This window comes from Phocoena sinus, chromosome 8, assembly GCF_008692025.1.
Source record: "Phocoena sinus isolate mPhoSin1 chromosome 8, mPhoSin1.pri, whole genome shotgun sequence".
Lineage (NCBI taxonomy): Eukaryota > Metazoa > Chordata > Mammalia > Artiodactyla > Phocoenidae > Phocoena > Phocoena sinus.
The window spans coordinates 13297161-13308843 of NC_045770.1; the positions used below are offsets into that span (position 1 = coordinate 13297161).

General features: G+C 41.5%; 1 non-coding gene across 1 annotated transcript; it reads right to left on the reverse strand.

Annotated features, from left to right (window-relative positions):
- Positions 1-3379: 3379 nt before the first annotated feature.
- LOC116758892 lies at positions 3380-3543 on the reverse strand. Its single transcript, XR_004351277.1, has one exon. It is a non-coding gene; the product is annotated as a small nucleolar RNA SNORA76 (small nucleolar RNA).
- Positions 3544-11683: the final 8140 nt, after the last annotated feature.

The window sequence follows — 11683 nt, forward strand, 5'->3', positions numbered from 1 at the left end:
TATGCTCACCAGTAACCTCCGCGTTGCCAGACGAGGAACTGTCCCAGCCTCTTGGCCTTGGCACCACTGGCCCATTTCTTCTTCTCTTGGTGACCTGGACGTTGCCTCTCCCTGACTCTTTCCTGCATCCCACTTGCATCCCACCATCTCCACCCACCCAGGATCTCCCATGTGTCTTGAGAGTATACTGACCCAGTCCCTGGAATTGACTTCATTTTATGGTCCAGCTTCTGTGTCTAGGGGAAGGGGGCAGACCCACCTCTGACATACTTCACTTAGTATAATGCTCTCAAGGTCCATCCGTGTTGTCACGATAGCAAGATTTCATTCTTTTTTATGGCTAAGTAATATTACAGTGTGTGTGTACACTAGATAGATAGATGATACATACATACATACATACATACATACCTCATTTTCTTTACCCATTCATCCATCCATCACTGGACACTTAGGTTGTTTCCAGATCTTGGCTATTGTAAATAATGCTGCAGTGAACATGAGGGTGTAGATGTCTTTTCAAGTTAGTGTTTTCATTTTCTTCAGATAAATACCCAGAAGTAAATTGTTGGATCATATGGTAGTTCTATTTTTAATTTTTTGAGGAAACGCTATACTGTTTCCATAGTGACTACACCAATTTACATTCCCACCAAAAGTGCCCAAGGGTTCCCTTTTCTCCACATCCTGACTAATACTTATTATTTGTTCTTTTTGATGATAGCCATTCTGACAGGTGTGAGGTGATATTGTGGTTTTGATTTTCATTTCCCTGATGCTGTGATGTTGAGCATCTTTTCATGTACCTGTTAGCCGTCCATACGTGTTCTTTGCAAAAATGTCTATTCAGATCTTCTGCCCATTTTTTAATTGGATTGTTTGGGTTTTTTGCTATTGAGTTGTATGAGTTCTTCACATATTTTGGATATGAACGCCTTGTCAGACATATGATCTGCAAATATTTTCTTTCATTCAATAGGTTGCCTTCAGTGTGATGTCCCACTTGATTTTTGCTTTTGTTGCCTTTGCTTTTGAATCAGATTCAAAAAATCATCACCAAGACCTCGTAAAAAAGCTTACCGCCTATGTTTTCTTCAAGGAGCTTTACGGTTTCAGGTCTTATGTTCAAGTCTTTAGTCCATTTTGATTTTGTTGTTTTTTTTGGTTTTTTTTGTGTTTTTTTTGCGGTACGCGGGCCTCTCACTGTTGTGGCCTCTCCCGTTGCGGACCACAGGCTCCAGACGCGCAGGCTCAGCGGCCATGGCTCACGGGCCCAGCCGCTCCGCGGCATGTGGTATCCTCCCGGACCGGGGCACGAACCCGCGTCCCCTGCATCGGCAGGCGGACTCTCAACCACTGCACCACCAGGGAAGTCCTAATTAAAATTTTTTAAAATTTTTGAAAGAACTCTCTTGTAAAAGCCTATAACCTTGTTTTAATGTTATAGCACTATTCAGAATTTTGGTAAGTGACATATCTTCTAGGGATTTGTCCATTTTATCTAACCTCAAATTCATAGATGGTATTATTTGTTGACATTATTTTATTCAACATTGTTGTATCTGTAGCTACACACTCTTTTCACTCATACTGTTAATTATATATATCTTTTTCTCTCCTTCTCTCTCTCTCTTCCTCCCTCTGTCTCCTCATTACACCAGAGATTTGTCTCTTCGTTTACCTTCTTGAGAAACCAACTTTAACTTTTGTTGAGTCTTTCTGCTGCATCAGTGTTTTCCGTTCCACTGATTTCTGCCCATATTTTCACTACGTCCTTCCTTCTGCTTTCTTTGAGCCTATTCTGTTGTTCTTTTCTCCGCCACTTACTTTGGATACTTATATTAATGTTCTTCAGCCTTTTTTCTTTTCTAATATAAGAATATAAAACCATAAATTTCCCTTGAAACATCTTTGCTGTATCCTACAAGTTTTTATATGTAGTATTTCCATTGTCAGTCTGTTTCAATTACTTTTCTTTTAACATGACATCTAACGTTGCCAACTTTATCTTGTGCATTTGTGTAAGAACATTTAGTTTACAGGTTTCGGGGTTCTCTCAAACTGTATAATTTGCTTTGAGAAGTACACTCAATACAATTTTTTAATTGTTTAAAGCTGCATTCAACATCAAACTTACCTTGGGTAACTTTTGACATCTGTGGACAAAGCTAATTGTGTTTTTTTAAACATCAACAGCACCTTGCCTGAACAGGACTTTAAAGAAATTAATACATCGAAAAAACGTATTTGAACCCTTATTTGATTACTTTAATTGCACCATTAAAACATTTGACTTAAATTATTGGACCATTCCAGTCAGTGTACTGTTCTGATTTATCATTGTGTAGGCCAATTTGCCTATCAGTGTGCATGTCTTTTTCGCTGGTCTTATAATTTTTGTGCAATAATTAAAGGCAAAGGACCAGATGCACTATTGTGTAAAGAGATTACACATGACTGTACCCTATTGCACTTAATCAAATAGTATGTGGGGATTTACAATCGCTTGCACTGTTTCACAAAATAAATATCTCATGTCAAATACTAGATAAGCATCTAAGTTATTTCTACTTAATCCTGTTTAGATAATAGGAACAGAATAAACTGTGGTACAGAATAAACCTGGGCCCTCAGCTGCCAGTAGCAGCTTCAGTTTCTTTGGTGGTCAGGGGACCCGTTCTGTTAGAGGATCGAAAGTAGACCACACCCTGATATAAGGTAGGCGCTATTATCCTCGATTTGTATTTTTTAAAGTCCTGCTCCTGAGCTAGAGTTTACACCAACTGCCTACTAACCCTGCTAACTTGGGGCCCCCCTCCAGTTATTAAGCACCAAAGCGGCTAGACATGGCACTTGTGCATAACTGCCCTTCAACACGTTCTGCCTTGTACTCAGAAATGATGCACATTTCACCTAAATCCAGGAGGGATCGTTATCATCTAGAACGTGGCTTACGAAGGAGTGACTGTGCATTTATTTAGGTGCCTATGTTGCGTCCCGCAATGCACAGAACCCTGTCTTTGTGAGCTGTTCAAGCTATCTGGGGCATATCCAAATAAGCAGTTGACCCTAAACGGCGGTTTTTCTAAGTAGTCCGAGAATACACCTCAGCCAGACGAGCTCAGCCCATGCAGCTCAAGGCCGGGAGCCAGTTCGTGTCAAGTGCACTACAGCGCTGTCTGTTCAAGGCCACAGCCGGATTCTCACCTCCCCTCCCTGCAGACACCCTCCACGCCGCGTTTGAATGAACCTGCCCCGTCTCACTGATTTCCACGGAGAGGACAGGACACTCGGACTCACAGGACAGGCACAGGAATAAGCAGAGACTGCAGGACCCCCGAGGTCTTCCCCAGCCCCCAGCCCCGGCAGCCTAGGGCCACAGCCTAGCTCGCTGCTAAAAGAGCCGCCGCCGCGGGGCAGACGGCCCCAGTTATGCGCAAGCGCATGCTGCTCTGGCGCTGCAGCCTGATATCCCCGCCCCGCTCCCCCCCCACCCCCCGACCGGCGCCACGCGCAGGCGCGACGAGGGCTCAAAGGCAGCGCGTTTAATTACTTTTAAATATATGCGATGCTTTCTTCTTGTTCATGAGACAGGTTTTGGTTTTTTTTCCAAATATATAGAAAATGTTTTAAATTGTCCTTTTGTTATAAACTTCTGTTGAATTGTTTTGTAAACAGAGAGTCTATTATAACGCCTACACTTTAAAATATGTAGGGAAATTTTGTCATTAATTTTTATGAATGTTCCATGTATACTTGGGGGAAAAGAATGTTTTCTAATTGTTCGATGCCAAATTTTATATAGGTCCATTAGAAAAAGTCTGTGTTGTGTTTCCATTCATTATACCATTGCTGATATATATTTTTCTACTTACCAATAATCAAGAGAGATGCATTGAAATCTTCCACTAAAATGAAGGATTGTTCATTTTTTCCTTATTGTACTATTAATGATAGATGTGACTTGAATCTCTTTGGATACTGCCTGTCCTTCATTCTTTCTCTTCTCTCCTTTAATTAGACATTTATCAGACCATCTGATTTCTAGCTTCTCTCTCTTAATTTCTCATATTCTCCATCTCCTTTTCCTCTTTGTGGCATTCTGGATAATTTCTCCAAATACACCTTTCCGTTTACTACTTTTTTCTTCAACTGTGTCTGTCAAAACTGTGCTTTTTAAACCTATCCACTGAGTTTTCATTTCAACAATTATTTTTCATTTTGAGGTGATCCTTTTTTGTGAGGTTATATTCATATAACCTGAACTTAACCATTTGAAGTCAGTAGCATTTAGTACATTCACAATATTGTACAACCACCACATTTGGTTTTTTTTATTTCAGATCTCTTTGTTCCTGATGATTTCCTATTATACGCTCTTTGTAATTATATTTCTTTGAAGCACTGCATTTTTATACGTTTAATTCTTTAAACATTTCCTATATAACTAGTCTATATTGAATATCTGACACTCCATCATCTGCAGTCCTTGGAATGTACTGTTCATTGTTGTCCATTGTTTCTGTGACTCTCAGGCACAGTAACTTGGCTTCTCATGGGTTTGGTCATCTTTATTCAAGAGCTTATGGTAATAATCTGTGAGGGTCCTTTGAGCCTAACTTGAGCAAGCTCAAGTTGTCCCAATATACGGTGGGACAACTAGATATACATGCAGAAGAATGAAGTTGAACCCACATGTCACGCCATATTCAAAAATTAACTCAAAATGAATCAACAACATAAATGTAAGGGCTAAAACTATAAAACTTTTAGAAGAAAAGGTAAATCTTCATGAACCTTGGATTTGGCAATGGATTCTTATGTATGATACCAAAAGCACATGCAACCAAAGGAAAATTAGGTAAATTGGAATTCATCAAAATTTAAAACTTTTGTGCATCAGATGACATCACCCAGAAAGCAAAAAGACAACCTAAAGAATGGGAGAAAACATTTGCAAATCATATATCTTTAAAATGTCTAGTATCCAGAATATATAGAGAACTCTTAGAGTTCAACAACAGAAAGACAACCCAATTTTAAAATGAGCAAAGGATTTGAATAGACAGTTCTCAAAAGAAAATATACAAACAATCAGTAAACACATAAAAGATATTCAACATCATTAGTTATTAGTGAAATGCAAATCAAAACCCTGATAACATACCACTTCACACCCACTATGATGGCTGTAATTTTTTTTTAAAGGTAAGTGGTAGGGAAGACGTGGAGAAACTGGACCTCTTGTGCATCATGGGTAGGAATGTAAAATAATGCAGCCTCTGTGGAAAACAGTGTGATGTTCCCTCAAAAAGTGAAACACATAATCATCATATGACCCAGCAATTCTGCTTCTCGGTATATATCCAAAAGAACTGAAAACAAGTATTCAAACAAATACTTATTAAAACAAATAGTGCGCCCAGAAATGTTCACACTATTCGAAGCACTACTGACAGCAGCCAAAAGGTGGGGACAACTCAGATGTCTATCGATGGATGAGTGAATTAGTGAAATGTCGTCTATCCATACAATGGAATATTATTCACCCACAAAGTGAAATGAAGAAGAGATACCTGCTAAACAGGGACAAACCTTGAAAACATTACATTAAGTGAAAGAAGCCAGAAACAAAAGGTCATATATGCGTCCTTTTATACAAAATATCCAGGATAGGTAAATCCCTAAAGATAGAAAGCAAATTGGTGGTTGCTGGGGAGAGTGGGGAGGGGGAATCAGAAATGACTGCCTAATGAAGACAGGGCTTTCCTCTGGGGAGATGAAAATGTTTTAGAACTTGATAGAGGTGGTGGTCTCACAGCATTGTGAGTATATAAAATGCCACTGAATTATACAATTTAAAATGGTTAATTGTATTTTGTGTGAATTTCAACTCAAATTTCTTTTGAGGGGGGAAAAAATGTCAGGCTAGGGGTTAACCTCATCCTGAGCTCGTGCCTGGAAGGGGCACAAGGGTGGCTTCTGGGGGGCTGGTTGGTTTGCTTTCTTGGGCTGGGTTCTGGCTGCACTTGTGCGTGAATTTGTGAAAATTTTCAGCGAGCTCTATACAGGTGATGTGTGCTCTGTCTTCTATGTATTTTATACTCTAATAAAAGGAAGTTTGTTTTGTACTTTTTTATTGTTTTTTGTTTGTTTGTTTGGCCATACCTTGTGGCTTGCGGGATCTTAGTTCCCTGACCAGGGATTGAACCTGGGTCCCGGCAGTGAAAGCACAGAGCCCTAACCTGGAACTCTGGAACACTGGAACACCAGAGAATTCTCTGTTTTGTACTTTTTTAAAAAGGAAATTCTTCTTGCTACATTTAAGATGCTGACAACAGTCCTTCTCTTGTGACGGGGCCAGGATAAAGGTGATGCAAGCAATGTGAATCGTGCAAGTGTTGACTCAGATCCAGTCTTTGTTTCAAAGGCTGGTATCTTGTTCATCATGGCTTTTTTTGCATTTGTTTTGGTTTTTGAAATATTGCCAATAAAATATTGTTTATCTCTGTCACTGAGGTTTTGGGCATCCTCTGAAATGTTGCACCCCAGACAGTGTCTTACCTCACCCTAGTCCCCTCCCTAAATTTCAACCCAGCACCATTGGGAACTGAAGGATATGCAGTCGGAATAGTAGGGGGGAGCTCGCCCCATTCTGCCTCTTCCCGTGAGAATAAGGGGCTTCCTGAAGTGCATCCCTCAGCCTCAGGTGGCACAAACAAGACCCCCACCCTTCTTCCTGACACTCCCCCAAGCCTCCTGACCCCCACAGGTTCCAGGCCCCCAGAGTGAGGCCACATTGCTCAGGAGGCAGGGACGTGAGGCCCCACGCTACCCAGTAAGGAGCTGGATAAAAGGTAGCTGCCAGAGTTTGTACTGGGGAAACCTCAGGGGGACCCTAATAAATGGGCGTGCCCTATTCCCTTCATCCTTAGCAACATTCATTTCTGGAAGTGTTGCTTTCCCTTCTGTTTTCTGAGTGGGCTGAAGTAAGTGCAGGCATCTTGAGAGTGCATTTAAGGAGATGTGTTGGAGGGCGTGGCCTGGTTTGTCCAGTTCTCTCTCTTTCTTACTCTCCTGGGGGATTCGCTTATGAAATCAGATCCTCCCAACATGAAGAAAAAGTTTAACTGTGTTACTCTCCCTTGAATGAAATAGGAATTTTTTAAGTAAATGTCTATGAAGCAGTATATATTTTTTAAATGCAGCAAAGTAGAGATTTCTCAAAAAAATGTGGTGATCTTTAAATATTCAACAATTTAGAATATCCTCTCTAGTTAATAATGGTGTATTCTATAAAGAGAAAACAATATATTTTAAGTACATATTATAAAAGACAATCTATACCACTTATAGATCTACATCTATATGAACATATATATGATATATATACTTTATTTTTAAATGGGATCAAATTCTAGAACAATGTAGTCCAACAGACATTTCTGCAATGATGGCAATGTTTTATATCTGCACTGTCCAACACGGTAGCCGCTAGCCACAGTTGCTACTGAGCACTTGAAATAGAGCTAGTGTGACTGAGGATGAGAATTTCTAATTTTATTTTATTTTAGATAGTTTAAATTTAAATGTATTTAAATAGCCACAGGTGTTACTGTGCTGTATTAAGCAGCGCTGTATAGCATTTCACAAACATTTAATTCACTTAACATTGATTGGCAAGGTCTTTCCAATTCAATAAATATGCTTTTCAAACATCAGTATCTATGTACACGATAACACTAACAGGTTAAAAAGTGTAATGTAAAACTAGGTTAAAAAGTGTAATGTAAGAAAGTGTAATGAAAAAAAACTAGATAAGTTTTTTTTTTAAGACCATACATGACCCAAATAAAGAAACCTAGAAAATCTCATTAAGGTATTTTTTAAAAGGAAGAGGAAGGGCTTCCCTGGTGGCGCAGTGGTAGAGAGTCCGCCTGCCGATGCAGGGGACACGGGTTCGTGCCCCGGTCCGGGAGGATCCCACATGCAGCGGAGCGGCTGGGCCCGTGAGCCATGGCCTCTGAGCCTGCGCGTCCGGAGCCTGTGCTCTGCAGCGAGCGGGGCCGCAACAGTGAGAAGCCCGCGTACAGCAGAAAAAATAAAAATAAAAGGAAGAGGAAGAGGAAGAAGATTAGTAACAGTGGAAGATGAGGTGGGACAGGACTGAAATATCCAAGGACCAAAAGACAGACTGTCAAGCGTGATGTTGGTGAGGAAGATGATGCTAGGTAAGGCAAAGAGAAATGCAGAGCCTACACATGCAGTCCCGTATAGGAATTTGAGTTTTGTTCTAAAAGAAAAGAGAAAATATTGTTATTGAAGAGTTTTATTTTTTTATTTATTTATTTCTAGCAAATGTGGTTTTTTTTCTAATATTTAATTTTTTTTTTTTTTTTTTTTTTTTTGCGATACGCAGGCCTCTCACTGCTGTGGCCTCTCCCGTTGCGGAACACAGGCCCCGGACGCGCAGGCTCAGCGGTCATGGCTCACGGGCCCAGCCGCTCCGCGGCATGTGGGATCTTCCCAGACCGGGGCACGAACCCGTGTCCCCTGCATCGGCAGGCGGACTCTCAACCACTGCGCCACCAGGGAAGCCCCTAATATTTAATTTTTTAAACATCTTTATTGGAGTACAATTGCTTTACAATGGCGTGTTATTTTCTGCTTTATAACAAAGTGAATCAGCTATACATATATATATATCCCCATATCTTTTCCCTTTAATACTTATTTATTTATTTGGTTGCACCAGGTCTTAGTTACGGCAGATGAGCGCCTTAGTTTTGGCTTGCGGGCTCCTTAGTTGTGGCATGTGAACGCTTAGTTGCAGCATGCATGTGGGATCTAGTTCCCTGACCAGGGGTTGAACCCAGGCCGCCTGCTCCCTCTGGGAGCACAGAGTCCTATCCACTGCGCCACCAGGGAAGTCCCCACTGAAGAGTTTTAAAGAGGAGCAGGACATGATCTGCTCCATGTCTAAAAAGAGCATTGATTTGGAAAATGGCCTGTAAGGGGCACAAGGAAGATTATTTAATAAATTTAAGGAACAGTTGAAAATAGTATTCAAGAGCTCAGCCTCATACCTGTTGATGAACTTCTCTGTGCCTCAGTTCCTCATTTGTAAAACGGGGTTAAAAATGGTACACCTACCTTGAGGGTTATTTTGAGATTAAAAAGAACTAGTGTTTGTAATACACTTAGACAGTGCCCGGCACGTAGAAAGTGCTTTATAAGCCATTTACTCTTATTATGACTGCATTAGTCCAGAGGAAAGATGATGTAAGCTTTGAGTGGTAGCGGTGAAATTATTTTGGTGGAAGACTGCAGCTGTAGGAGGCTGTGGAGTTAAAAGGTTTATGGAAGGTAGATGGGAGACGTGAGTGGGCGGCATGGGAAATGAAGTAATCATAGATGACTTCAGAGTTTTTGGCTTAAGCAACTGTGCTGATGGGGGTCCCATTTATGCAGTGGAAAAGACTGGAGGTCAATTTAGGACATATCAGATCTCCACGTGGCTCTACTAAGTAATAGTTGATCAATGGGCCAGAGCTCAGGGAAGAGTTTGGACTGAAGTTATAAACATGTTCTTCATTTTTGCAAGAGGGAAAATATTTAGTAATATAATTTGAATTGGACATTTAGTAATAATATTTAAAGGCACTCAAATCCTAAGAAATTTGATAGATCAAACACATGTAAAATTATATTTGTATAAATCATTCACTGAAGCATTGTTTGTAATAGTACAGTTTGTAAATCACCTAAATAGCCACTGATAGGGGACTGGTTAAAGAGCCTGTAATATGATCATAAATGGAATGTTATACCACTGATAAGAGAATTAGTCAAATCCATATGTCCTGATATGTCAAGAAAATGATGCTCAAGAGACATTGTTCAGTGAAAAAATAAGATGCACAGCAAAATGTATAAAAGACTATATTTGTGTGTGCTCCATACCTCTCCTCTAAAAAACAGATTTGCAATGTTATATTCATGGATTATTTCAGGAAGGATACATGATTGCTAACAACTGTAGCAATGGCTAGAGGACAGGAGTTGATCAAGATTTACTTTTTACTCCATGTTCTTTGGTATCATTGAATTTAGAACCACATATATGCATTACAAACATTTTAAGTATGTAAAAAAATTTTTTAACATGGTTTCGGGGGAAAAAAATCACTCTGGTAGCATTGTGGAGCCATGTGCAACAAACTGGCGTCAGGAGACCAATTAGCAGGCTACTGCAATACTCCAAGTGAGAGAAGATGAGTACTAGCGCTAGGGCTGTGTCAGTGAGGGTGGAAAGAAGAGCTGCCTCCAAGAAGCATTTTACAGGTAGAACTCAAACTCAGAGGAAAGGCTGGTTATGGGGGTGAAAGCAAGAGAGGATGACTCCCAGGGTTTGGGCTAAGAAAGATTTTGTACTCGGAGTCACTCCCCACCCAGGTCTACCCATTCCTCCAATAGCTCCTGGAAGGCTGGATGGACAGAGATCTTCCTGGGAAGGCTGAAGAGAGGGGCTGGGGGGAGTGTCTAAGTGAACAGAGAGCTCCAGCCACCACCACTGCCCCCGCCCCCACACACACACAGCATCACACGGACTCCTGGACTGTACCTCATGCTCTCACCAGAGAAGCTGAAACACATGCTTTCCTACTCAGTGCATTCGGAAAAAAGAATACCCATCGACATTCTCCTCCCTTCCTTCCTGCCAACGAGCAGCAGAAATGCCTCCAACATAAAGAAAAGGTTTCTATTTTTTTTTTCATTTTCCCCGTCTAAGAGTTGAATTTCCCCTCTTAGAGAAAATTCCTCCTACTTTGGATTAGCCTGACCCAGAGTAGCTGCAGGATGCTGTATTTGCATGCCGCCATTCTATTGGCCGAAGCCAGCTGGAAAGGGGTGTTGAGTAATTGTCAGCCTCTTCAGAAGGAGTTAACATATTATGAGCTTGCGAGTCAGGAGGTAACAGCTTGCTTACAAGGCAGCTTTGCCCAAGATGTGTCCTGGCTCTGGAAAAGTTAAGGTGGAGGTGGCTTCAGACAGCTGTGGGACCTCTGCCCGTATTTTTTTGTTTTCCCCAAAAGCCAGTAAAAAAAATGCTAACTCTGCTCACATTCCACAAGGATGAGTCTTGTTTATCCCTAGGCACAGCGGTACCCGCCAAAAAACTGCTAATCCGTTTTCCCTTTACTGGAGAGACTGAGTCAGGACTCAGGGGGGCTATTCTCACCTCTCAGACAGCCCTTTCTGGCCCTCCTCTGACTTTGTGCAGACTGAGAAGAGCTGAGCTCAGCCAAGCCAAAACCCTGAGGTTGAGCCTGAAAAAGCCCAGCAGCCGCACAGCCCATGCTCTCGAGCATCTTTGCCAGGCGCTGCTGCCCAGGAGATGGGCACGGGCAAGATCTCACCAGCGGGCAGGTCCTGACCTTCATGGGAGACTCCAGTCCTTTGCTTTGGAAACCAGCAACCCCCCTCACCACCTCTAGCCTCCTATGAGAGAAGAGGAAACCACCAGCAGCCCCTCACATACCAGGTTCACATCCTCAGTCTTTTCCGACTCACTGCCCAACACATGACTATATTAACCAGGTAGTTTATTTTCTGTATTCTGATGCTTTGACATCTGGGGTGACCGCCCCTCCCAGGGGCAGCCAATCCCTGGAAGTAGTAA